The sequence below is a fragment of the Platalea leucorodia genome, assembly GCF_965183815.1.
Source record: "Platalea leucorodia genome assembly, chromosome: W".
NCBI classification, from domain to species: domain Eukaryota; kingdom Metazoa; phylum Chordata; class Aves; order Pelecaniformes; family Threskiornithidae; genus Platalea; species Platalea leucorodia.
In genome coordinates this window covers 15,927,802-15,950,054 of record NC_138859.1, presented here as the reverse complement: position 1 = coordinate 15,950,054, position 22,253 = coordinate 15,927,802, and the positions used below count along the sequence as shown (strand labels likewise).

The 22,253-nt window shown below is 44.0% G+C and overlaps 1 pseudogene across 1 annotated transcript in view; it reads right to left on the bottom strand.

The window, feature by feature from the left end:
- LOC309601780 (PDZ domain-containing protein 2-like) overlaps window positions 1–21,595 on the bottom strand; it is a 41,803-nt pseudogene extending 20,208 nt beyond the window's left edge. Inside the window, exons 1-2 of the transcript in view lie at window positions 21,579–21,595; window positions 20,186–20,303 (exon numbers count right to left, since the gene is read on the bottom strand). The product of the transcript in view is annotated as a PDZ domain-containing protein 2-like (transcript). The remainder of the gene's footprint in view (window positions 1–20,185; window positions 20,304–21,578) is intronic.
- Window positions 21,596–22,253: the final 658 nt, after the last annotated feature.

Sequence of the window (22,253 nt, the reverse complement as noted above, 5' to 3'; positions counted from 1 at the left end):
TAGAGAAAAGAAACTTGAATCTTTCTGAACCATGAAGATTTGAAAGATTCCTAAGCAAACTCAGCAGTTTAAGCATAGTTCAAATGCCACATTCGCTCAGAATAACAAGAAGAAAGAAAATTTTGTGGTATTGCTCTTGGAAGTACATGAAAACACCGAAGTGAACATATTCAGCAACAAAATGTACTGTGGACCCTTTGTTTCATAAAATGAGACATTAAGTAAGTATAAAACTGTCTAAAACATGAGCCTTTGTAGAAATACATCTGTTTTCAGCCTGTGGCATGACCTTACAGCAAACCAAAAATCCTCTGGACTCCTGGAGCACAGAGAGTTCCTACCGGACACGGACCACACCCTGAGTGTATGCTCCAGGACCTTTACACAAACCTTTAGGTGCAAGATGTCCCAAGAGTAAAACTAGGTGCTGGGCAGACTGCAGTATTTGTTTAAAGCTAACCAAAAATCCACACTTCTGCAAGCTCTGCCAATTTCGATTTTTAGCATCCTCTATGCCTCAGGCAGATCAAACTGCTTCTACGGAGAGGGACAAACTAATTCCTAACTACAATCTGCAGGTTGGGGTATTATTAAGAGATAAAAAAAAAGAATTAAATTAAATTTAAAAAAAAACCACAACCTTCTGTAGTTCCCCAGTGCTGTCAGAAAAATGGTGACACTGACATAATGATAAATATGGGTCCCCATATGGACATTCCTTCAGAGATCCAACTATGAGAGATTGTGGATTTAGTAATGCCTGGGGGGGCGGAAATGCTTCAGGGTCTCTCCAGCTCAACTTTTAGCTTTTCTTAGAATTTCTTGGCAAAGGATTTGTTGTCATTGTAAATATCACTTACGGAAAACTGTAATAGGAGCCACTTAATAGTTGCCCTCTGTTACTGAGTAATAGTAAGCAATTAGCTTAACTCAGTTCATCTTCTCAGCAAATACCCGGTTAGGTGTCCTGGTTTCAGCTGGGATAGAGTTAATTTTCTTCTTAGTAGCTGGTAGAGTGCTGTGTTTTGGATTTAGGATGAGAATAATGTTGATAACAACACACTGATGTTTTGGTTGTTGCTAAGTAGCGCTTACACTAGTCAAGGACTTTTCAGCTTCCCATGCTCTGCCAGGTGCACAAGAAGCTGGGAGGGGGCCCAGCCAGGACAGCTGACCCAGACTGGCCAAAGGGCTATTCCATACCATATGATGTCATGCTCAGTATATAAACTGGGGGGAGTTGGACGGGGGGGGCAGTGATCGCTGCTCGGGGATGTGCTGGGCATTGGGTGGTGAGCAATTGTATAGTGCATCACTTGCTTTGGAAATTATTATTGTATTATATTATTATTTATTACTATTATTACTATTCTATTTTATTTTACTTCAATTATTAAACTGTTCTTATCTCAATCCATGGGTTTTCTCACTTTCACCCTTCCAATTCTCTCCCCCATCCCACTGGGGTGGGGGGAGTGAGTGAGCAGCTGTATGGTGCTTAGTTGCTGGCTGGGGTTAAACCACAACAGTCCTTTTTGGCGCCCAACATGGGGCTCGAAGGGTTTGAGATAATAACAGATTAACCAGAGTGTATTAGGGAATTTGTATCTGTTAACAGTTGCCAGTCATAATATTGATTCATCTGCTCTTGGTATTAGTCTACCTGATTTGCACCATGCTCTTGTTTTTGCAGTACGTGGGTTTTGCAGTTTGCTGTGCTCTGCAGTGATTAGTGATGTTTTGCCTGGGAGATTTGTAATTATAACAAACACTGACCTTGAGCGCTATCTGGTATTTGGGTTCTGTAGTGAAGCCTTTACTGTACTTTGGGTACCACCTCATGGAGACAATTAGCAATTATACCTCTTCCTCTGAGAGGTTTTTTATGGAGGAAATACAGAATGGCACCTTCGCTGCCATCTTCTATGATGTTTCCTCCTTCATTGCAACAACTTTTCAGTATCTTGAACATCCTTGGGTAGTTAAGATATATCCATTGGTAGTTCTTGGGAATATTGTTTCAGTTTTGTCTAAGGTTAATAAGCAGTTTAAGAATATCATCCAGAGATCTGCCCCAAGGCTGGATAGTTATGAGTGGCAGGGTGTGTGGGTGAGTATGGGCAAGTACCTAGGACAATGGGCACCTCCAGTGTTTTGGAACTTCACCCCTGAACAAGTGCAGAAACCTGAAAAACTAGTAAAGTATTTGGAAAAAGTATGTTGTCACCCTGGCAACTCCAGAGAGACACAAATCACGGCAACATGCTGGGGCCTGGCCCATGCCTACCGAGCCCTGTTCAACACTATTCAGAACTCTCAAGGGGAAGAGAAGGTCTCTGGATCTGATGACAAAACGACGGGTGCTGTGGCTACGCCAGAGAACCAACCCATGCCAGTATCGGTCGTCCCATACAGAAGAAAAAATCCACAAGAAGATCAGCTTGTTTAATAAGGGCTGATGATGAGCCAGGGCCATCAAGAGAACAGGAGGAGGAAGAGGCAGAACCCATAAATGAGATGGTAACCACCCGATCCCTGTCCCTGAGTGAGCTGAGAGATATGTGAAAAGATTTCAGTCGTCATCCAGGCAAGCACATCATCACCTGGCTGCTCCGATGCTGGGATAATGGGGCCAGTAGCCTGGAATTAGAGGGCAGGGAAGCCAAGCAGCTGGGATCCCTTTCTAGGGAAGGGGGCATTGACAAAGCGATTGGAAAAGGGGCACAAGCCCTCAGCCTCTGGAGGCGACTCCTGTCAAGTGTGAAGGAAAGGTATCCCTCCAAGGAAGATGTTATATGTCACCCAGGCAAGCGGACCACCATGGAGAGAGGTATCCAGTACCTAAGGGAATTAGCTGCTTCAGAAGTGGTTGGTACTGAAGCACAGCTCCTCCTGGCACCCCGACTGCCAGTGCTGGGCTGGATGTTCAAAGGGAGGGTCCTCTGTACACATCATGCAACTGATGCTACATGGAGTAAGTGGGTCAAACTCATCATACAACGGGCTCGAATAGGAAGCCACAGTTGCTCAGGAATCTTGGAAGTGATCGTGGACTGCCCAGAAGGCAAAGATTTTGGAATATCGCCAGAGGGGGAGGTGACGCGTGCTGAGGAGGCCCCACTGTATAATAAACTGACAGAAAATGAGAAGCAATATGCCCTGTTCAATGATGGGTCCTGTTGTCTTGTGGGGAAGCATCGGAGGTGGAAAGCTGCTGTATGGAATCCTGTACGACAAGTCACAGAAACTGCTGAAGGAGCAGGTGAATCGAGTCAGTTTGCAGAGGTGAAAGCCATCCAGCTGGCTTTGGATATTGCTGAACGAGAAAAGTGGCCAATGCTCTATCTCTATACTGACTCATGGATGGTGGCAAATGCCCTGTGGGGGTGGTTCCAGCAATAGAAGCAGAGCAACTGGCAGCGCAGAGGCAAACCCATCTGGGCTGCCGCATTGTGGCCAGATATTGCTGCCCGGGCAGAGAACCTGGTTGTAAAAGTACGTCACGTAGATGCTCACGTACCCAAGAGTCGGGCCACTGAAGAACATCAAAACAACCAGCAGGTGGATCAGGCTGCTAAGATTGAAGTGGCTCAGGTGGACCTGGACTGGCAACAGAAGGGTGAATTATTTCTAGCTTGGTGGGCCCATGACACCTCAGGCCATCAAGGAAGAGATGCAACATATAGATGGGCTCGTGATCGAGGGGTGGACTTGACCATGGACACTATTGCACAGGTTATCCATGAATGCGAAACATGCACTGCCATCAAGCCAAGCGGTTCAAGCCTCTCTGCTATGGAGGACGATGGCTGAAATATCAATATGGGGAGGCCTGGCAGATTGATTATATCACACTCCCACAAACGCGCCAAGGCAAGCGCCATGTGCTTACAATGGTGGAAGCAACCACCGGATGGCTGGAAACATATCCCGTGCCCCATGCCACCGCCCGGAACACTATCCTGGGTCTTGAAAAGCAAGTCCTATGGTGACATGGCACCCCAGAAAGAATTGAGTCAGACAACGGGACTCATTTCCGAAACAACCTCATAGACACCTGGGCCAAAGAGCATGGCATTGAGTGGGTATATCACATCCCCTATCATGCACCAGCCTCCGGGAAAATTGAATGATACAATGGACTGTTAAAGACTACGCTGAGAGCAATGGGTGGTGGGACATTCAAACATTGGGATACACATTTAGCAAAGGCCACCTGGTTAGTCAACACTAGGGGATCTGCCAATCGAGCTGGCCCTGCCCAATCAAAACTTTTACGTACTGTAGAGGGGGATAAAGTCCCTGTAGTGCACATAAAAAATATGACGGGGAAGATGACAGTCTGGGTTACTCCTGCCTCAGGCAAAGGTAAACCCATTGATGGGACTGCTTTTGCTCAAGGACCTGGGTGCACTCGGTGGGTGATGCGGGAGGATGGGGAAGTCCGATGTGTACCTCAAGGGGATTTGATTTTGGGTGAAAATAGCCGATGAACGGAACTGTATAATGTTAGTTGCTATATAATACTGGATGTCATCACTTCTATAGTGGCTATATGCCATATCAATGGTATTACAGTAAGAATCACCCAATTTAATGAAGAATGAACTTTGAGGAAACCGAGCAAAGTGCAGTGGTGATGGAACCAAAACTGACTTCAGCAGGCAATGATCCAACACCATACACCATCTCTCCTGCCCTGAAAGACTGTTATGATGGATGAAGCCCAAAGTCATGGACTAAATGAACTCAGCAAATGTTCTAGAGGGATAGCCTATAGACTAAGGGAATTATATCTATGTGTGTGTGTGTATATATATTTAAAAAAATATTTCAAAAGACTGGAAAAGCGGTGGTGATTAATTGGAATGTATTGGAAAGTGTAAGACCTGGGCATGATGTATATGGTATGGAATAAGGGGTGGATACTGTCCTGGTTTCAGCTGGGATAGAGTTAATTTTCTTCCTAGTAGCTGGTAGAGTGCTGTGTTTTGGATTTAGGATGAGAATAATGTTGATAACATGCTGATGTTTTAGTTGTTGCGAAGTAGTGCTCACACTGGTCAAGGACTTTTCAGCTTCCCATGCTCTGCCTGGTGCACAAGAAGCTGGGAGGGGGCACAGCCAGGACAGCTGACCCAGACTGGCCAAAGGGCTATTCCATACCGTATGATGTCATGCTCAGTATATAACTGGGGCGAGTTGGCCAGGGCGGGGGGGAGCGATCGCTGCTCAGGAACGGGCTGGGCATCGGTCAGTGGGTGGTGAGCAATTGTGTCATGTATCACTTGCTTTGTATATTATTATTGTATTAGTTCAATTATTAAACTGTTCTTATCTCAACCCACGAGTTTTCTGACTTTCACCCTTCTAGTTCTCTCCCCCACCCCACTGGGGGGGGAGTGAGGGAGCAGCTGTGTAGTGCATAGTTGCTGGCTGGGGTTAAACCACGACACCCACTCTATATGCCCTAAGTTCCCGGAATAATAACACTCCCTTCCAGCATTCCTTCCCGTTCTCCTTCCTTCTTTTCCTGGTCTTAGCTCAGACCTCGTATCCGGTCTTCTTCCCCCCTCAGCCCCCATCTCTCATTTGCAAATTCCTTACTAAAGGATCTTTTTCCTCTCTCACTAAAGCCACAGACAGTAAAATTGCCCCCCCCCCCCCCGCCGCCCCGTTCTTTTGCCCTTTTTTCTTTTTTTTTCTTTTTTTCTTTCTTTCTTTAATCTGATGAGCTTTTTGCCTTTCCTCGCACCCATCATATACAAACACAGCAATACTCAAAATCTTTCACAAATTCTCTCCCTGCCACCCGGGCATGTGTTCTTTAAAGTAATCCCGTATATCGGGGCCGCCTGATCCACGAAGACGCTGATCGTGAACGCATCATTAAAATTCTGCGGCGTCATTCCTCCGTATTTTAGCAGAGCTTGCGGGAGTCGTCCCCAAAAATCACTAGGATGCTCATCAGGTCTCTGCCTGCATTCTTGTGCTTTGATCCAGTTCACCCCTAGTTCCCCACATGCTCTAATGGCTTCTACTAAACTCCAGAGCCCTGTCTGACAAATGGCTCAGCAGTCCTGAAGGGCAAAGGAGTCCAGGAAGGCTGGATGTTATTCAAGAAGGAAATCTTAAAGGCGCAGGAAAAGGCCGTCCCCATGTGCCGAAAGACGAGCAGGCGGGGGAGAAGATCAGCCTGGCTGAACAGAGAGCTTTGGCTGGAACTCAGGAATAAAAGGAGAGTTTATGATCTTTGGAAGAAGGGGCAGGCGACTCAGGAGGACTACAAGGATGTTGTGAGGTTATGCAGGGAGAAAATTAGAAGGGCCAAAGCCCAACTAGAACTTAATCTGGCTACAGCCGTAAAAGACAATGAAAAATGTTTCTATAAATACATTAGCAAGAAAAGGAGAGCGAAGGAGAATCTCCATCCTTTATTGGATGCAGAGGGAAACATTGCCACGAAGGATGAGGAGAAGGCTGAGGTACTTAATGCTTTCTTTGCCTCAGTCTTTAATAGTCAGACTGGTCATCCTTGGGGTTTTCAGGCCCCTGAGCTGGGAGATGTAGATAGGATGCAGAATGAAGTCCCAGTTGTTGAAGAGGTGGCAGTCACCGACCTGCTCCTTCACCTGGATGCTCACAAGTCTATGGGGCCGGATGGGATCCACCCTAGGATACTGAGGGAGCTGTCCTCAAGTCATAAGACTTGTTCTCCAGACCCTTCACCAACTTTGTTGCCCTTCTCTGGACACGCTCCAGCACCTCAATATCCTTCTTGTAGTGAGGGGCCCAAAACTACAAAGAAAGAAACAGCAGAGTGATTATTGGAATGTTCCTAGAGGTAGCGGTTGGTATTGGTTATGCGGTGGTAAAGCCCGAAAAGCCCTGCCTCCGAATTGGTCAGGAACATGCACACTAGGAACAGTGGTCCCTAACATGACAATAATCAATAGGTTACAGGAACAAAGTGGTTGGATAAAAACCTATGTTAAACGAATTAGAAGGGCTCATAATGCCATAGCAGATCGCCCTCATACTTTTCACAGCTTTGTAAGATGGTTTCTCCCTTGGCTTGGAGTAAGTGAGCTAGAGAAAACAATCGTAAACATATCTGCTGCAATGGAAAAGATGATAGTAAATAAAACCACAGACGCCATACAGGCGTTACAAATCGAAGTATCCAGTCTGTCTCAGGTAGTGTTACAAAACAGAATGGCCCTTGATTTATTGCTGGCCTCGCAAGGGGGAGTCTGTGCTGTAATCAATACCAGTTGTTGTATGTATGTCGATCAAAGTGGGAGGATCTCTATGGATCTGGCAGAAATTTGGGAACGAACAAAAGTCCTACATGAGACTGCCCAGGACAACACATCCTGGGGTTTCAAAGAATTATGGCATGATCTTACCTCATGGCTACCTAATTGGACATGGCTAAGGAATCTGTTTGTAGTAGAGATAATGGTCATCTGTGTATGCATCCTAGCCTGTGTTATGATACAATGCTGCTCTTGTATTTCCAGTCTTTCTAGACGTTGATTGAGGCTTGAGCTCTAAAGAGCTGCAACCCTCAATAGGTAAGGGGGGAATGAAAGGGTTAAAAACCACAAGAGCAAGAAAGATGTTGTAAATACCTTAGTCACTTAATTAGCTCAGAAGACACCCTGGTGTGATTTAAGGGTGTTGTGAATGCCTTACAGTTTGATGTGATTTAGGGAGTAGCTAGAAGAATAGTTATAAAATAAGGGGGGCTCCGGGATAATCTCGTTACAGACAACTTGGCCTTGGGAGAACAGATGCACAGAACCATGAAGATAGGAAGAAACAGAAGAATGGCAACAATAGTCTTGAAGGACAATGTCTACGTGATCCTAGGACTGAGTTTGCGCAGAAGCAAGGGTCAATCAGCGAGCACAGTGAAGAAGACTACAAGCCTTCATCTGAAGACCCCCAAAGACCACTTGAAGACCACCACGGGAGATGACTGCGCATGCGAATTGGATATTTACATATGCTAATAAGTTCCTGGATATCTCATGTTTATGTAAATGATCTCCCGGAAATCCTATGAATATGTATGATTGTATAGTATATATTTTCTAAAAGTTCATCGACTCGTCGTAGCACTTATGGTGGAGAATCCCCAGTGCTGCCCAGTGCTGCAATAAAGGATACCTGCTTAATAGTAACTTCGTTGCTATTGAGTTTCATTTCAGGGACTCTCTGAATACTCCGTTTCTCCCTTGGGGAGATTCGGACTGTGAGGAGAAGCATCCGTGAATTTTTGTATCATTAGTTTGTTCCCCAGGTTGGCCATAACTGTAGAGGGCTCCCTCCTGCCGTTCTTGTAATAACTGGCTGTTTATGTTGGCATAATTTGATTGCACGCTTTTTAGATAATTCCGCTGTACCGTAAATTTTCTCCCAATTCTGTAAAACCTAGGCCAAGGGCGTCCCCTTTTCTACGCCGGGTGCATTTCCCATTTCTTTTTCTCATTTATGTGCGTTTTATGCCGATCAGGCCACGCACCCCCCTAAATCACTAGTCTTGAGTCTGCTCAGGGAATTTTAACATTCACATTTGGGAGCCTCCCACTCCAAAGGTCCCAGGTAAATTCACCCGCTGCCGGCAGTTGGATGTTTGGAGGTGGGAGGATCCGAGGGTGCTGGCCTAGGGTTCCATCTGGGTCGCCAAACTGTTAAGGGAGCAGCAGCTGCCCGAGCATTCACACACCATTCAGGGAGTCACACACACACCACCCGAGACTTTAACCACTAGGACCAGAGTCCCTTCACAGCGGGCAGCTCCACTGAGATGATGGGCACCCCTTTCTGTCTCCTCACTCATGCACACACTCACCCTTGGGCGCTTTCTCTCCCCTCAGGCTCGACCCTAGGTTTCCCCGAAGCAGAGTCTCTGACATGACGTACGCCAGGCGAATTTATTGAGTGGTACAGTGGTGAAGAGCAGCTCGAGCTGGGTGCCTCCAGAGAGGGACCCCAAACAAAGAAATCCCTGGGCAATTATACCCTTACAGTCTAAGTTCCCCTCCCCTCATGCGACGGTTTGGTCCAATAGTAATATTAGGGTCTGGGGTCTTCTTGATCCTTATTGGATCCTTTCTCTGTCTCCAGGCAGGACATTCCTTTTCTTATCTTGAATAGTTGCAGCTTCTGTGAATGGTTGTGGCTACCTTATCTTCCTGGTTTGCACCGGTTTCAGGGCCTTCCTTCATGTAGCTAGGTAGGAGTTCAGCATACAGTCAGCGTATCTAGGTGAAAGTCCACAGCTTGCAGTCTAAGGCTTCAGCAGGTCTTTGGATTCTTATTTGAGCTAAAACGTGACTTCTACAACAGATGTTCCCAGGATCCAAGACTTTTGTGGATCTGATGGGCAGCAAAATGAATATACAGATTTAAATTCCTTTGAAAACACAATAAGCATATACATCCAGGACTGCATATAACCCAGAACAACAATACAATGTTCCATTCTTTCCTAAAAGACAGCAAACTTCAGAACTCAGTCAGAAACCACAAAAATGACACAAAACTGCATACGAGTCCAGCATGCCAAGGTAGAGCCAAGGACTACAAAGGCTACGTTCTGCTCCCATCCATGCCAGTGTAAATACAAAAATCCCTTCCCTGACCTCCAGGTGGATCTCCCCACAGTTTGCTTGGTTGATTCAGTGCATTCAGGCCATCAAGTTCCCTAAGTCTCCGCAAACACCATCTCCAGAAAGCCCCATTTCTTTACCACATGCTGTTACAGTATGTGATGAATGCCGCAGAGAAAGCCTTTCCCTTACCATTTCTTCTGCACACAAGAACAACAAAAGTAATTTTTAAAAAAAATGCAAGTTTAATAGCTCCAACACACAACTACTATAAACAGCCCTAGAGAGCTGAATACCACAGCCAGCATCCCCCCAGAGCCACCCAGGGCTCAGCTAAGAGTTACACCCTCATCCTTTCATGCTGGCTGCAAACCTGCCACAAGTCCATGGGGTGTACGTAAATTGCCAATGACAAAATAATTCCAAACAGCTCCAGGTCTGGTTGAAAACACCCCAACCCTTAATCTTTAGTGGATTTTTATATGCAAATTGCAGGCAGGCAGGCCCTTGCAAGAGCTATACTAGAATTATTTGTAAACACTCGCTTATTCCTCCCACCATAAAATAGGAGGAAATGAGATGTTTTTCAGTGATTTTTGGGAGAGAGGGTCTGATGTCTTGTCCCTGTGTGTCAGTAAGCTCTTCAGCTGTGCTCCTTAGCTACATGGGCTATAATCAGAAATGTTTTCTCCTATTACAGAAGGCAGGGTTCCTTAGGCAAAATATGAAAAGCAAATCATAAGAAGCACTATTGATAGCTGTTGGGAAATTGAACCTCTCAATTTTAATAATCCATTCCTTTATTCTTATTTTTGATAGCACTCAAAATACAGTCATTAATTTGTAAGGAAAATACGGACATACAGTCTTTGTTCTAGAGAGCTTACATTGTAACTTCCTATGTTAAGGGTAATTGATATTCAAACTATGAAAGCTCACTAGCCTTCAAAAGAGAAATTTTAAGAAAAATCTCTCCACTGGACTGGTTTGGGTTTTTTTGTTTGCTTGAGGATTTCCTTGGAGGGGTGAGGTAAGACTGGCTGTATTGATAACCCTCTCCCACTGCTCCCCACAAGCCCTTTTCTGGAATATGTCTTCCAAACATACCCCATTAGCCAGAAGTTGAGCTCTATAGGCAGAGAGCTGTTTGTGAAACATTTACAGTGTTTGGTGAACAGCCATATTAGAGCTGATTTTATGCATTTTCAGTTTATTTACAGGCTGATAATTTTAAAAATCATTTATATACACACACAAAAAATTCTGTGAAACTCCAAACTGTGATGATACAACATATCTACATTTTACCGCTCTGAACTCATCTTTTATTTAATTTTTTTATGTGCTCGTAGAATTTATTTAGAGGTTACTACAAATCTATAGGAGATAAAGCCTTCTCACCCAGGCAGTTCTCTAATTCGGGTATGTACTAAATAGCAGAATAATACCATATCAATTAGTACCCAACAGTGGAGATTTACATGGCATTAAGTATACTGTATTTGACTTCAAAATACAAAGCAGCAACTCAATATTGGAGAGCAGAAAACATATATAAGGAAATCTACTAGTACTGTTGAAATAAAAGAGAGAGTAATAACCTAGAAATCACACAGTCTTAAAGCAATTTGCCTATCTATCTGCTCCATTTAACATCAGCTACAGTTATTAAAATGAAATAAATCATCAAGCCATCTTTCACCTCTCAATCCTTATTTACTGTTTGCATTTCTCTCAGTAGTTTCCTCTGTTAAATTTAAATTTTTGATCACTTTTAATACATTCACTTGTTTATGGTGCACAGCCCTGTTTTGAGACTCTACACAGGAACATGCATTTGCTCAAAACAATTTGTTATCATTAAGATAGTGGGTTTTTTTCCAGGGTGGAAACACTTATCGAAGCTTGTTTTTAGAAATGATAACTTGGGGGCCAAATTTAGAATTGACATTACCCTTTAAAAACAAAAAAAAAGTGAAAGGCCAGGTTTTACCCTGCCTTGCATTCAAAGACTCCCAGCAAGACCTCAATCCACTACACAGAGCCAGACATTTTCTCCCAGATAATCTTTCAGGCACCGAGGGAAAAATACTTCACAAAGATATAATATCTTACATTATGTACTCACCCTTAGATCTCTGTTTAAATTCCATTCTTTCCCTCCCCAAGGTGATGCCAGTTGTTTTCTCTGCTCTTAACCTTTCTTCTCCCATATTGCGCAATTAAGAAAAAAATTTTACAGGGTTGAAGACTATGTTCTGATTTTTCCTTACCTTGTTTGGTCCAAAGGTTACCATTTCATGGCTTGGATAAGTGCACTCTCCACTGGGTTAAAAACTGGCTGAATGACCGAGCCCAGAGAGTGGTGGTGAATGGAGTCAAACCCAGTTGGTGGCCGGTCACAAGTGGTGTTCCCCAGGGCTCAGTGTTGGGGCCGGTCCTGTTCAATATCTTCATTGATGATCTGGATGAGGGGACTGAGTGCACCCTCAGTAAGTTTGCAGATGACACCAAGATGGGTGGAAGTGTCGATCTGCTGGAGGGTAGGAAGGCCCTGCAGAGGGACCTGGACAGGCTGGATCGTTGGGCCGGGGCCAACTGTATGAGATTCAACAAGGCTAAGTGCCGGGTCCTGCACTTGGGTCACAGCAACCCCATGCAACGCTACAGGCTTGGGGAGGAGTGGCTGGAGAGCTGCCTGGTGGAAAAGGACCTGGGGGTGTTGGTCGACAGCCGCCTGAACATGAGCCAGCAGTGTGCTCAGGTGGCCAAGGCGGCCAATGGCATCCTGGCTTGTATCAGGAATAGTGTGGCCAGCAGGACCAGGGAGGTGATAGTGCCCCTGTACTCGGCATTGGTGAGGCCGCACCTCGAGTACTGTGTTCAGCTTTGGGCCCCTCACTACAAGAAGGACATTGAGGTGCTGGAGCATGTCCAGAGAAGGGCAACTAAGTTGGTGAAGGGTCTAGAGCACAAGTCTTATGAGGAGTGGCTGAGGGAGCTGGGGTTGTTTAGTCTGGAGAAGAGGAGGCTGAGGGGAGACCTTAATGCTCTCTACAACTACCTGAAAGGAGGTTGTAGCGAGGTGGGGGTCAGTCTCTTCTCCCTAGTAACAAGGGATAGGACGAGAGGAAACAGCCTCAAGCTGCGCCAGGGGAAGTTTAAGTTGGATATTAGGAAAAACTTCTTCACCGAAAGAGTAGTCAGGCACTGGAACAGGCTGCCCAGGGAAGTGGTTGAGTCCCCATCCCTGGAGGTATTTAAAAGACGGGTAGACGTGGCGCTCGAGGACATGGTTTAGTGGTGGACTTGGCAGTGCTAGGTTAACGGTTGGACTCGATGATCTTAAGGGTCTTTTCCAACCTTAATGATTCTATGATTCTATGATTTCACAAAGTATCCTAAGGACATTTTTACTCCCAAGAAATATTCTAACAACAAGAACTATTTTCAACTCCCCTAAGCTCTGCTGAGTGTAAAATGTTGCACGGGGTGCTCAGCAGCCTAGGGGAATGCAGTTGTCAACGGGGTTTGTTTTCTTTGCGCAAGAACAGTAATCTGAATCTTCTAGCAACAAAACTCTCTACACACAGTACATGATGTGCATCTCATTATAAACCTAAGGGTCAACAGATAGGGGAAAAATGTACTTAAAACCTGCCAGACGCTAACTAGAGCCAGCAAGGCCTGCTGTGTATTGGGAGGGCTCTGCACACCCGCTACTGCCTGTGCCTCATACTGGGATTTCCAAATTTACCAGAGAAGATTAATTTGGCCAAGAGATCAACTGCCCCATCATGATGTTGCTGGCAATCTGCTCCAGGGTGATGCCTCCAGGTGCTCTCCCTGCCTTCCCCTACATGCAGTATTAGAAGTGATTTAACCATGACATGAAATGGGACAAGACCACTCATGACTCTGTTAACACATCCCAGAAAAAGCACAAGGAAGATAGGGTGAAAGACGAGAGAGGGAAGGGACAGAGGAAAGGAAGGCTGGTGCCAGTTCCAAGCCCCAGCCACAAACTCAACTGCACTATGATGCTGGAATGGGGGAGCAAGGCCAGCCCCTCTGCTGATGAAGGGGGAGCAAGGCCAGCCCCTCTGCTGATGAAGGCTGCCAGGATCACACAGACATCACACAGGGAGCAATGCAATCTCTGGCATGGTGCGTTTTCAGAGCAGCCAAGGGAACAGAGCATTTTACCCCTCTGCAAACACCCAGCAGGATGCTTAGGCACTACTTGCACTGCCAGCACTCCAGCTAGTTGGACTTGTGTAGCAGGTAGGGTTACACAAGCTCTCTGTTCAGGGGGTTAACACCCCCCCTAGCAAACACACTGCCCATATGCTCACTAGGATTTCCTATCAATCAAAGCAACATTTTTCCCTTCTCTTTAACTACAAAAATAATGTAGGTTACAGAAGAGGCTGCCCCCTCCAGCAATCTGTGCTCCACCCTGGAGTCATTTTATATTACTCTCCACAGTGTCTTAAACCAGGACTGCAGAGATATTGTTCCAAATGTGGCTTTCATTTTATGCTAGAATAGCCTTCATTAATGCAATATGCTGTGATCTGTACCTTATGATATTCAAAGTGGAAGCCCAGATCTTGTTTGCTTTTTAAACATCACCAACCATCCTGCATTTTATCTGTGCGTACTTCCCAGTGCGTGTCAGAACGTGTCATATGCCCGCCACTTATTAATGTTTCAAGAGTCTTCCTTAAAACATACACGAGATTTAGGGAGGATTTTGTTCATCTTAACACTCAGGCTCAGTTTTGCTTGCTAAAGCAATCTACAGGCTCCAACTAATACAAATTTAATCTGCACAGCTTCTTGCTTGGGCGGGATGGGTCCAGCATGTCTTTATCATAGACTCCACACCATATATGAGTAGCATCTGGTACTGATTGCAGATCTCGGGCATGGTGCTTATTGGCTCCATGGGCAAGATCTTTCTTGAATTTCTGATCCGTTTTGGATTTTTCACTAGGATATGCCTGTATCTTGTTGGATCGGAGATTTATGACTGGTCCTTAGCTTCGTCTTAAGTTTTTGGAGCTGTGACATTTTCTTATGGACCAATCTGTGGCAGCTTACCGCATTTGAGAACACATCCTGCAGGTCCAATTCTCCTTTTACATGGTCAGAAACCAAAAGACACCTCTTTAGTTAATCGAGTTACCCTGGCATAATGCTTACACATATGGACATCAGGAACCACTCCTGTATCCCCTAATATTTGGGATTCACCTCCTCCCCCCTCAGTGATTATTTAAAATGTCTGAAAAAAAGGTGAAGTTATTTTATAAAGGGTGAAAAATAATTTGCCTTTTGATTGTACCCAAAGAGAAGGGGTATTATGAACACCAAATGTTCTTCCTTGGTTTCAGGCTTTCATTTGGTAAAGCCTTCCTGAGAGTCAGGAGCAGATTTTGCCATCAATTGAAAGAAAAAAAATCAGGCCTCTAACTATACAGGAACATTTTGATCAATTGGCACAATCTAAAGGTTAAAAGTTCCAATATGCAGCTGACCTGGGGAAAAATAAGAGCAACAGTAAGTCTAAAATTTAAATGTTCAATCAAGCCAATGAAGCTATTTCTCCAGGACACAATTTTCATGCTACTTTGATGAATGTTGCCGAAAGAGCAGGCAGCAAAACATGATCGAGATGGAAACCCTCAGCTTCACCTCTCATTCACTTTTGTGTCCCATTCCCTGCACGAACTTAGTCCTCAGAAGAGGAGTCCAGGGAACCCCAGAAACAGAAGTCCCTGGACAACATGAACAGCAGCACAAACCTTCTCCCTGTGTCCATTCCTGAAACTCCCACACTGCCCCTGCTTGTGGGGAAACCTGCCCCTGCACATCTCCCACGGGCTCCCTGGCTGCCAAACTGGAGACCATAAAACAAGGTGGATGGGTGCGAGTGAGCATGAGAGAGGCTTATGTTTGGGGGCTGAGGTAGGGGGATGCTCCCAGCATTACCAGACTGTTCCCACTATGTGGCCATGCAGCCATGAGATTAATGATATGGTTATATTTAATCCTATTTTTCTTTTTATCACATGCTTATCTTGACACTGATACTGGCTCCTCCTCAGCTCAGTTGATTCCCAAGGAACCTGTTTATACTTGCAAGGAAGTTCTCACCAAATAAGAGTTGCATTGAACAAGAAACCATTTCATTACGTTTTCCCCAATAAAGCCCCAAAGTGGCTCCTTTTTCCTCAGTAAACACACATCCCACATCCATTGCACTGTTTCAAATCTAAAAGATAACCCGGTGAGGGTATAATATGCAAAGTTTTATAAAACTGTGTGAACTCTTGTTAGGGAGCAATTGCTCCAACCAGAAAACTGGCAGCTCCATCAGGACCTTCTCTACTTCACAACAAACCTCAAATACTGTATCTGGAAATCAAACTTCAGCTGCATGTTGGCTGGAGCACCACAACAAAAACAAGGTTGTTTTTTGTTTCCTCAAAGCCTGTACTAGGTGCAGAAATAGATAGTGTTTTGGCTTAAAGGCCTTGGAAAAACAGAACTCAGTTTTTCCATTCTGTCATTATTCTAGCAAAACCCTACAGGAAAATAAGTCTTGCTTGTTTACACTGACGCCTCTTGGAGACACTTGGGAAGACTGGATAATGGCTAAATTCATAACCAGGAAGGTATCTCATAAGCTAGGGCTTATTTGTATTGCTCAAATGTACTTCTGCAGAAACAGGTGTTTGAGAGAATTTTAGCCCTTATGAAGCTGCTCTGACTTTATAACCCTCCAAGAGACAGGCAGGTACCTGGAAAGAAATGCTCCACAGTAAAACCCAGCATTTAATAAAGTGCTTTTCCCCTGGAGAGCTCAAGCACCTGCAGAAAGCGAGCTGCTGTCATCACCTCCCTGTCACCGGTGCCATGACTTGTTCGCAGTGGGGAGAAAAGGCTTGACCAGGACCCAACATTTCTTAAGTCGACACATGCTATCCATTAGGCTGTAAGATCCTGACAGGAGTTAGATACATAGCTCTAAGTTATATATGGTTTATGCAAACATAACTTACAAGTAAATGATTTAAAAAGAAGCATGCAGAAGAGAAATGGAAGGTAAAGCAGGCAACCAGCACAGGCTCACTGCAGAAAGCAACATGAACTACAAGCAATAGCAAATGTCACTAATATGTGAAGATGGCAGAACTTTACATGGAATTTAAACTAGTTCTTTACATTGGGTTCATGCTGGATTCTTACACTGGCTTATGATTCAGTATATGACAAGGTATGTGATATTTTTTAATCTAAAGGAGATCTTGACTTGGCTTCACCAAGAGTAGCATGACTCCTCTAATGTAGTACATGGCCAGTGGGTCCCAAGTGTGCTGCTGTGCATGTTGAAGATTATATAAAAAGGGAGAATAAGCCTCCTCATATTCTTTAATACTATTATTGATACTATCATTAAATGAGAGAATATCCTCAAGGTTGGGAAAACCTCAGGGAGCAGAGTATGGGAGCTGACACCTGGACTCAGGATTGGTTTCCTTAGTTATTAGAGCTGGCGGAACTGTTTTAACAGATATAGATATCATCTATAATGATTTAATTACATATTAGGCAAAACACTTTTGATTACAGCCAGCCAGAACTAATGAATTTCTAAGTCAAGTCCTTCTTCCATCCTAAATTTTTTTCTACCCTCTTGTCTTTTTACCTCTTGTTTTTTCCAAGCTCTTCTGATATCCACCTCTCTCAAGACAGATGTTTACTTCTCTACTAACTTGCATGATTTTTTTTTTTTAATGATGATGCCCCTTAAACTCATTTCCACAGTTTATAATTTGATTCTTGGGTCACCAGAGAAAGCATCCGAGTCACAAAATAATTCTAATAAAGCACTAAGATTCTGACTTTCTCATACACTATTTAAAACAGAATCCATTTAAAAGGAGAGCCCTGCAGTAAACCCTTGCTGACTTTGAATTCCATGCACCAGCCATTAACTTCTGATCCATTTGGCATCCGTACACTTGTTTTAACTATTATTATTTCTTTCTCCACAGCATAACTGGTGAATTATTGAAATCCAATTTATTTTAACCACATAGTTCATCCTGATGAAATTGGCTAGTTTACTAAATAATTTTCTGCTCTGCTGTATATACTGCTTACTTTCCAAATGCAGGCAATGATCAAAAAACAGATCACAGAGGAGACAATTTTGTGTATTGCTGGGTCAGATACAGAGTGGCAGGAGGAAATTTGGAAGGCAGAGTTTCTTAATTGCCATGGAGGCAATCAGGAAGCAATTCCACCGAAGCCCACAGTGTTAAGGTATTGTCAGCGACCTCAGGCATAGCTTTGTTTTTGTGTGCAATAAAGCCGCTCTTTGGACCACTCTGCAGCAAGCGAGGCAGAGTGAGCAGGAGGAGACAAAGTCATGAATCATTGGCGATTCCTTTAGTACCTGCAGCCGTGCAAGCATGACATTTTCAGGGCTACACATGTACAGATATCCCAGCTCAGAGTGAATCAACCTCCCCGCACACCTACAGGCCTAAATATAGTATCTTCCAGCCAAAGGCAAAGAATAATCCCCCATGATTAAGCGTTAAGCTGTCAGATACCTTAGAGCCAGTGAGATGCAAACACAAGCCCTAAACCAAGGTGGTGATGAATATACAGTTCAAACACAAAGCTATTCATCAGATCCATGTGGCAAACTAAGAATATTTAGTTGCCACTAGTGTCTCTAAAAAACTGGGCTTCTACCCCTCTTTTCCCAGCAACTTAAAATTTACTAACTCCTTATCATATTTCATTTAAGACAGGGTTTAAAACCATGAGAAAGGCCTGCCTGGCCAGCAGCAGTAATTAAAAAGCAGTTCTCACCTTTTTAACTTGTAAAAGCTACAGAAGAGCTGTGTCCTCAGATTTTTCTGAGAGCTCCTATTACTCAAAAGTAGAGGGCAAATGCTGCTTTGCTACCTAATGACTGCTGGCTTTGAAACAAATGCAACTACTGCTCTTTTTATTCACAAGCCCTTGTTTTAAAATAGAGCACTTTTGGGAATAAGTGTTTTACTTTTCCTGTTTGGGGAAAAACAAACAGGTTTATTCATTTAGAGAACTTGGCAACTTTTTTGGAAGAGATAATTTGCAAAGAATGTTAACCCACAAATTCAGTAAGCATATGGGATTTGCAAGTTAATCCAATAAGGCCATTATGGTGATGCTCCAGAGGACTAGTCAATCAGGAGGGAAAAGGAGACTAAATCTAAAAGGATTTCCCTAAAATTGATGTCGGTAAAGATTAACCTTGCTCATTTTACCCTGACAATACTATGGCATCGTGAAACAGGATATCTGTCTCAGAACAAAGAACCCCAAAGTGAATGACAGTTTGCTTCGCTAACGGTCTGTAAAGGACTACTTAGTGTTGCCAAAGTTAACTGAACTTAGGGGAAAGGTAATTCCGGCAGGGGGAGATCACGGCCACCAACTCAAGGACCACCCACTCAAGAAACCCACCAACCCAAAAGATTAAGGAAGTAAAGGTCTCGAGAATCATTGTGAGCATGCGTAGTAATTTACATGGCAGGCGAAGAATTTTAACCAATCATTTAATAAAGGACAATGAATATGTATTAGATGATTGTATAAATAACTGTTAGTTTACAACAACGGTGTGCTGGTTTGTACCATGCACCCATATTTGGGCATTTACATAATAAAGGAAAATACCTCGACTCTGTGTGTGAATTGGGCAATGCACACTGGGTAACAGACCCAAGTTTTTGGGACAACAGTAAGAGACCAAGAACTGTCCCTTCAGTCCTAGAAGTAAGAGGTACCAAAGTAAGGTGTATTTTATGTAAAACTTAAGAAGTCCAGCTCATGCATTAGAGAACTCAGCAACTTAAATGTTAGGTCCTTATTGAAACACACCCATGGTCTGTCTTGTGATAAAAGCTAGTCAGTTATAAGAGACCTCACATCCACATAAACGAAAGCAGTAAAAGAACAAACTGGCTTTCAAAGGTAACAAGCACTTGTAGAGCCATTGATTTCCCTGGGTGCTGAGATCAGTCTGTGCTTTCAGAGGGTTCAGCTCACAGCTCCATCCCTTCCCTTCTGCTCCATCCTGTCCCTGGTGCATCCCACCATGTACCTAGAGACCCTGACTGGGGGTGGGGGCTCTTCCAGTTTCTAGTAGCAGCTGTAAATCATTCTTTACATTAACATGGGACACCTGCTTTAAAACTTTCCCTTCCCCCCCCCCAAATATTTTAATGCTCTTCAGAAAGGTTGCTTTACATCCTTTGTGACCAAAGCAGACAGAGAGCAAGACTGAAAGTTGTGGGTAGTTCCTAAAGAAATCTAGAATGCCTATGTGTTTTTAATTACATAGCTATGTGTGCACTTAATTAAATTAAAAACAATTACCACAATTTATGATATGAATCAATTCTTTAGCAAACTGGGATTGCAGCTGAGTTTGCTTTTTGACTCCTTTTTTTGTTGATTGTCTGTAAATGATCCTGGCTGATGGTTCTCCTTACAGTGGAATAACAAAAGTCAATTATTCGGTAGGTGCTCAGGCTGTTCATTTCTGGAGTGACATTAGCCTTTTTCTCTTCCTGAGGGAGGTTGGATGGAGGTGGCAATTTGTTTATTGGCCTTAAATGAGGTTGAATTGAAAAATAAGAGATACCAAGAACCTATGCTGAAAACCATGGTGTAAATGAGAGAGTCTCTTACTATATATACTGGTACAGTAGGAGAGATCCCCACAGGGAAAACAAGTTCATGCTGTACCACTAAGTTCCTTGAGATTCATTCATAAATATGGATGGATATCAATTAGGAAAGGCAAGTATTTCACCAGTGCAGATATGCAATCCTGTCTTTGGAGAAAGTGACAGGTGTATATATTTGCTGAAAATATCCCACAAATTCATGGTTTTGCAAAATAGTTTCTCACTTCCTTTTGTTTAATTGAAGTAGCCACAATAAGGATCTTTTCTATGTGGGAGACAAATGCTTGAAGTAGTGCAACAACTTTATAAATAATACCTGTGGACTTGCATGACTTTGCAGAAGCTCAAAAAAAACCTCTCAGCCCAAGCTATTCTGACAGCAGTGGCCAGAGGTGCAGAGCCTCTCCCCCTCCCCACGCCATGCTACAGGCAGGTCTGGTGCCTTGCTTGGGGTTTGCTGCCTGGATGAGGCCACCTTGGTGCATTATCTGCCTGATATCAACATCATCTTGCAAAAGAAATCTTGATGCTGGCAGTTCGGCTGGCAATATCTCCAGTCCATCAGTCAAATTAGACATTAAAAATCTGCATCTAAATCCAGTTCCATGAAAGAACTCAATAATGTTTCTAGCACATGTAAAATTATGGGGCATTCAGGACAAAGCTGAATAATATTGCGAGTACTGCTTTTTTTCTGCTCAAATAAAACAAGGGCAGGCTACCATAGTGCTCTATTCCCCAATCTCTCCCTCAGCCTGTTGAACTGAAAGCCTGTTGGAGTATCCAACTTAGCAGTCACAGTCAAAGCAATGAAGCTGATCACAGGATTACAGAAATTTTAGCTGAGAAGGATCTTTAGAGGCCATCCAGCTCAACCTACCACTTGGAGCAGGGTTTTTGCCAACACTGGATCCAGTCAGCTGTGGCTTTGTCTAGACAAGTGTGTAAGAAAACCTCCAAGGATGGAGACACCACAATGCCTCTGGTTAGTCTGTTCCAGGGCTGCACCACCCTCCTAGTGAAGACATTTTCCAATCTGAAACTCCAAAGGTGCAGTTTGATGCTATCACCCACTGGTATATTATCTGCTGCTACTGAGATCCATTGGTCCCTGTTATTTTTGTAACTTCCTCCAAGTAGTTGTGGACTCCTAGGCCTCCTCTTCCTCAGATTAAACAATCCCAACTCCCTCTACCTCTTCTCGTAGACCATGTCCCCCAGGCCCTTGACTATCCTGATAGCCTTTTGCTGGACCCTATTTTCTCAACATCCTTTTTGAACCAGGAGACCCAAAGCTGGACATGGTATTCCTGATGTGAACAAGATCTCCAGTGCAGAGAAGAGGGGGCTAACAACTTCGCTCAAACTGCTGTCCACCTTCTTCATATTGTGATGAGAGTGTCCTGGTGGCTCATATTCAACATGGTCCATGTCCTTTCCAGCACTCCCACTTGGCTCCCAGCCTGCACCAGTACATTTTTTCCCCACCCTGGGCACAGGACTCTGCACTTCTCCTTGCTGAACTTCCTCAGATGTCTGTTGTCCCAGTTTCAAGTTTCTCTGTGTCCCTCTGAATTGAAGCTCTTCCTTTTGGCATGTCAACCACTGTCCCCTAACTTATTATCATCCACAATGAGGATGCACCTTGTCTTCTCATGTAGGTGACTGATGATGCTACTGAACAATATTAGCCCCAGTCTACTACTTGAGCCCAGTGGTCCAGCCAGTTCTCACCCCACCTAACAGTCCAGTCTTCCAGCCTGTACTTCCACAGCTTCCTTCCAAGAGTGCTGTAGGGATGGTGTTGAAAGCTTTACTGAAGCCAAGACATTTCTGCTGTCCATGGCTCACAAATCCTTAACCCTTGTGC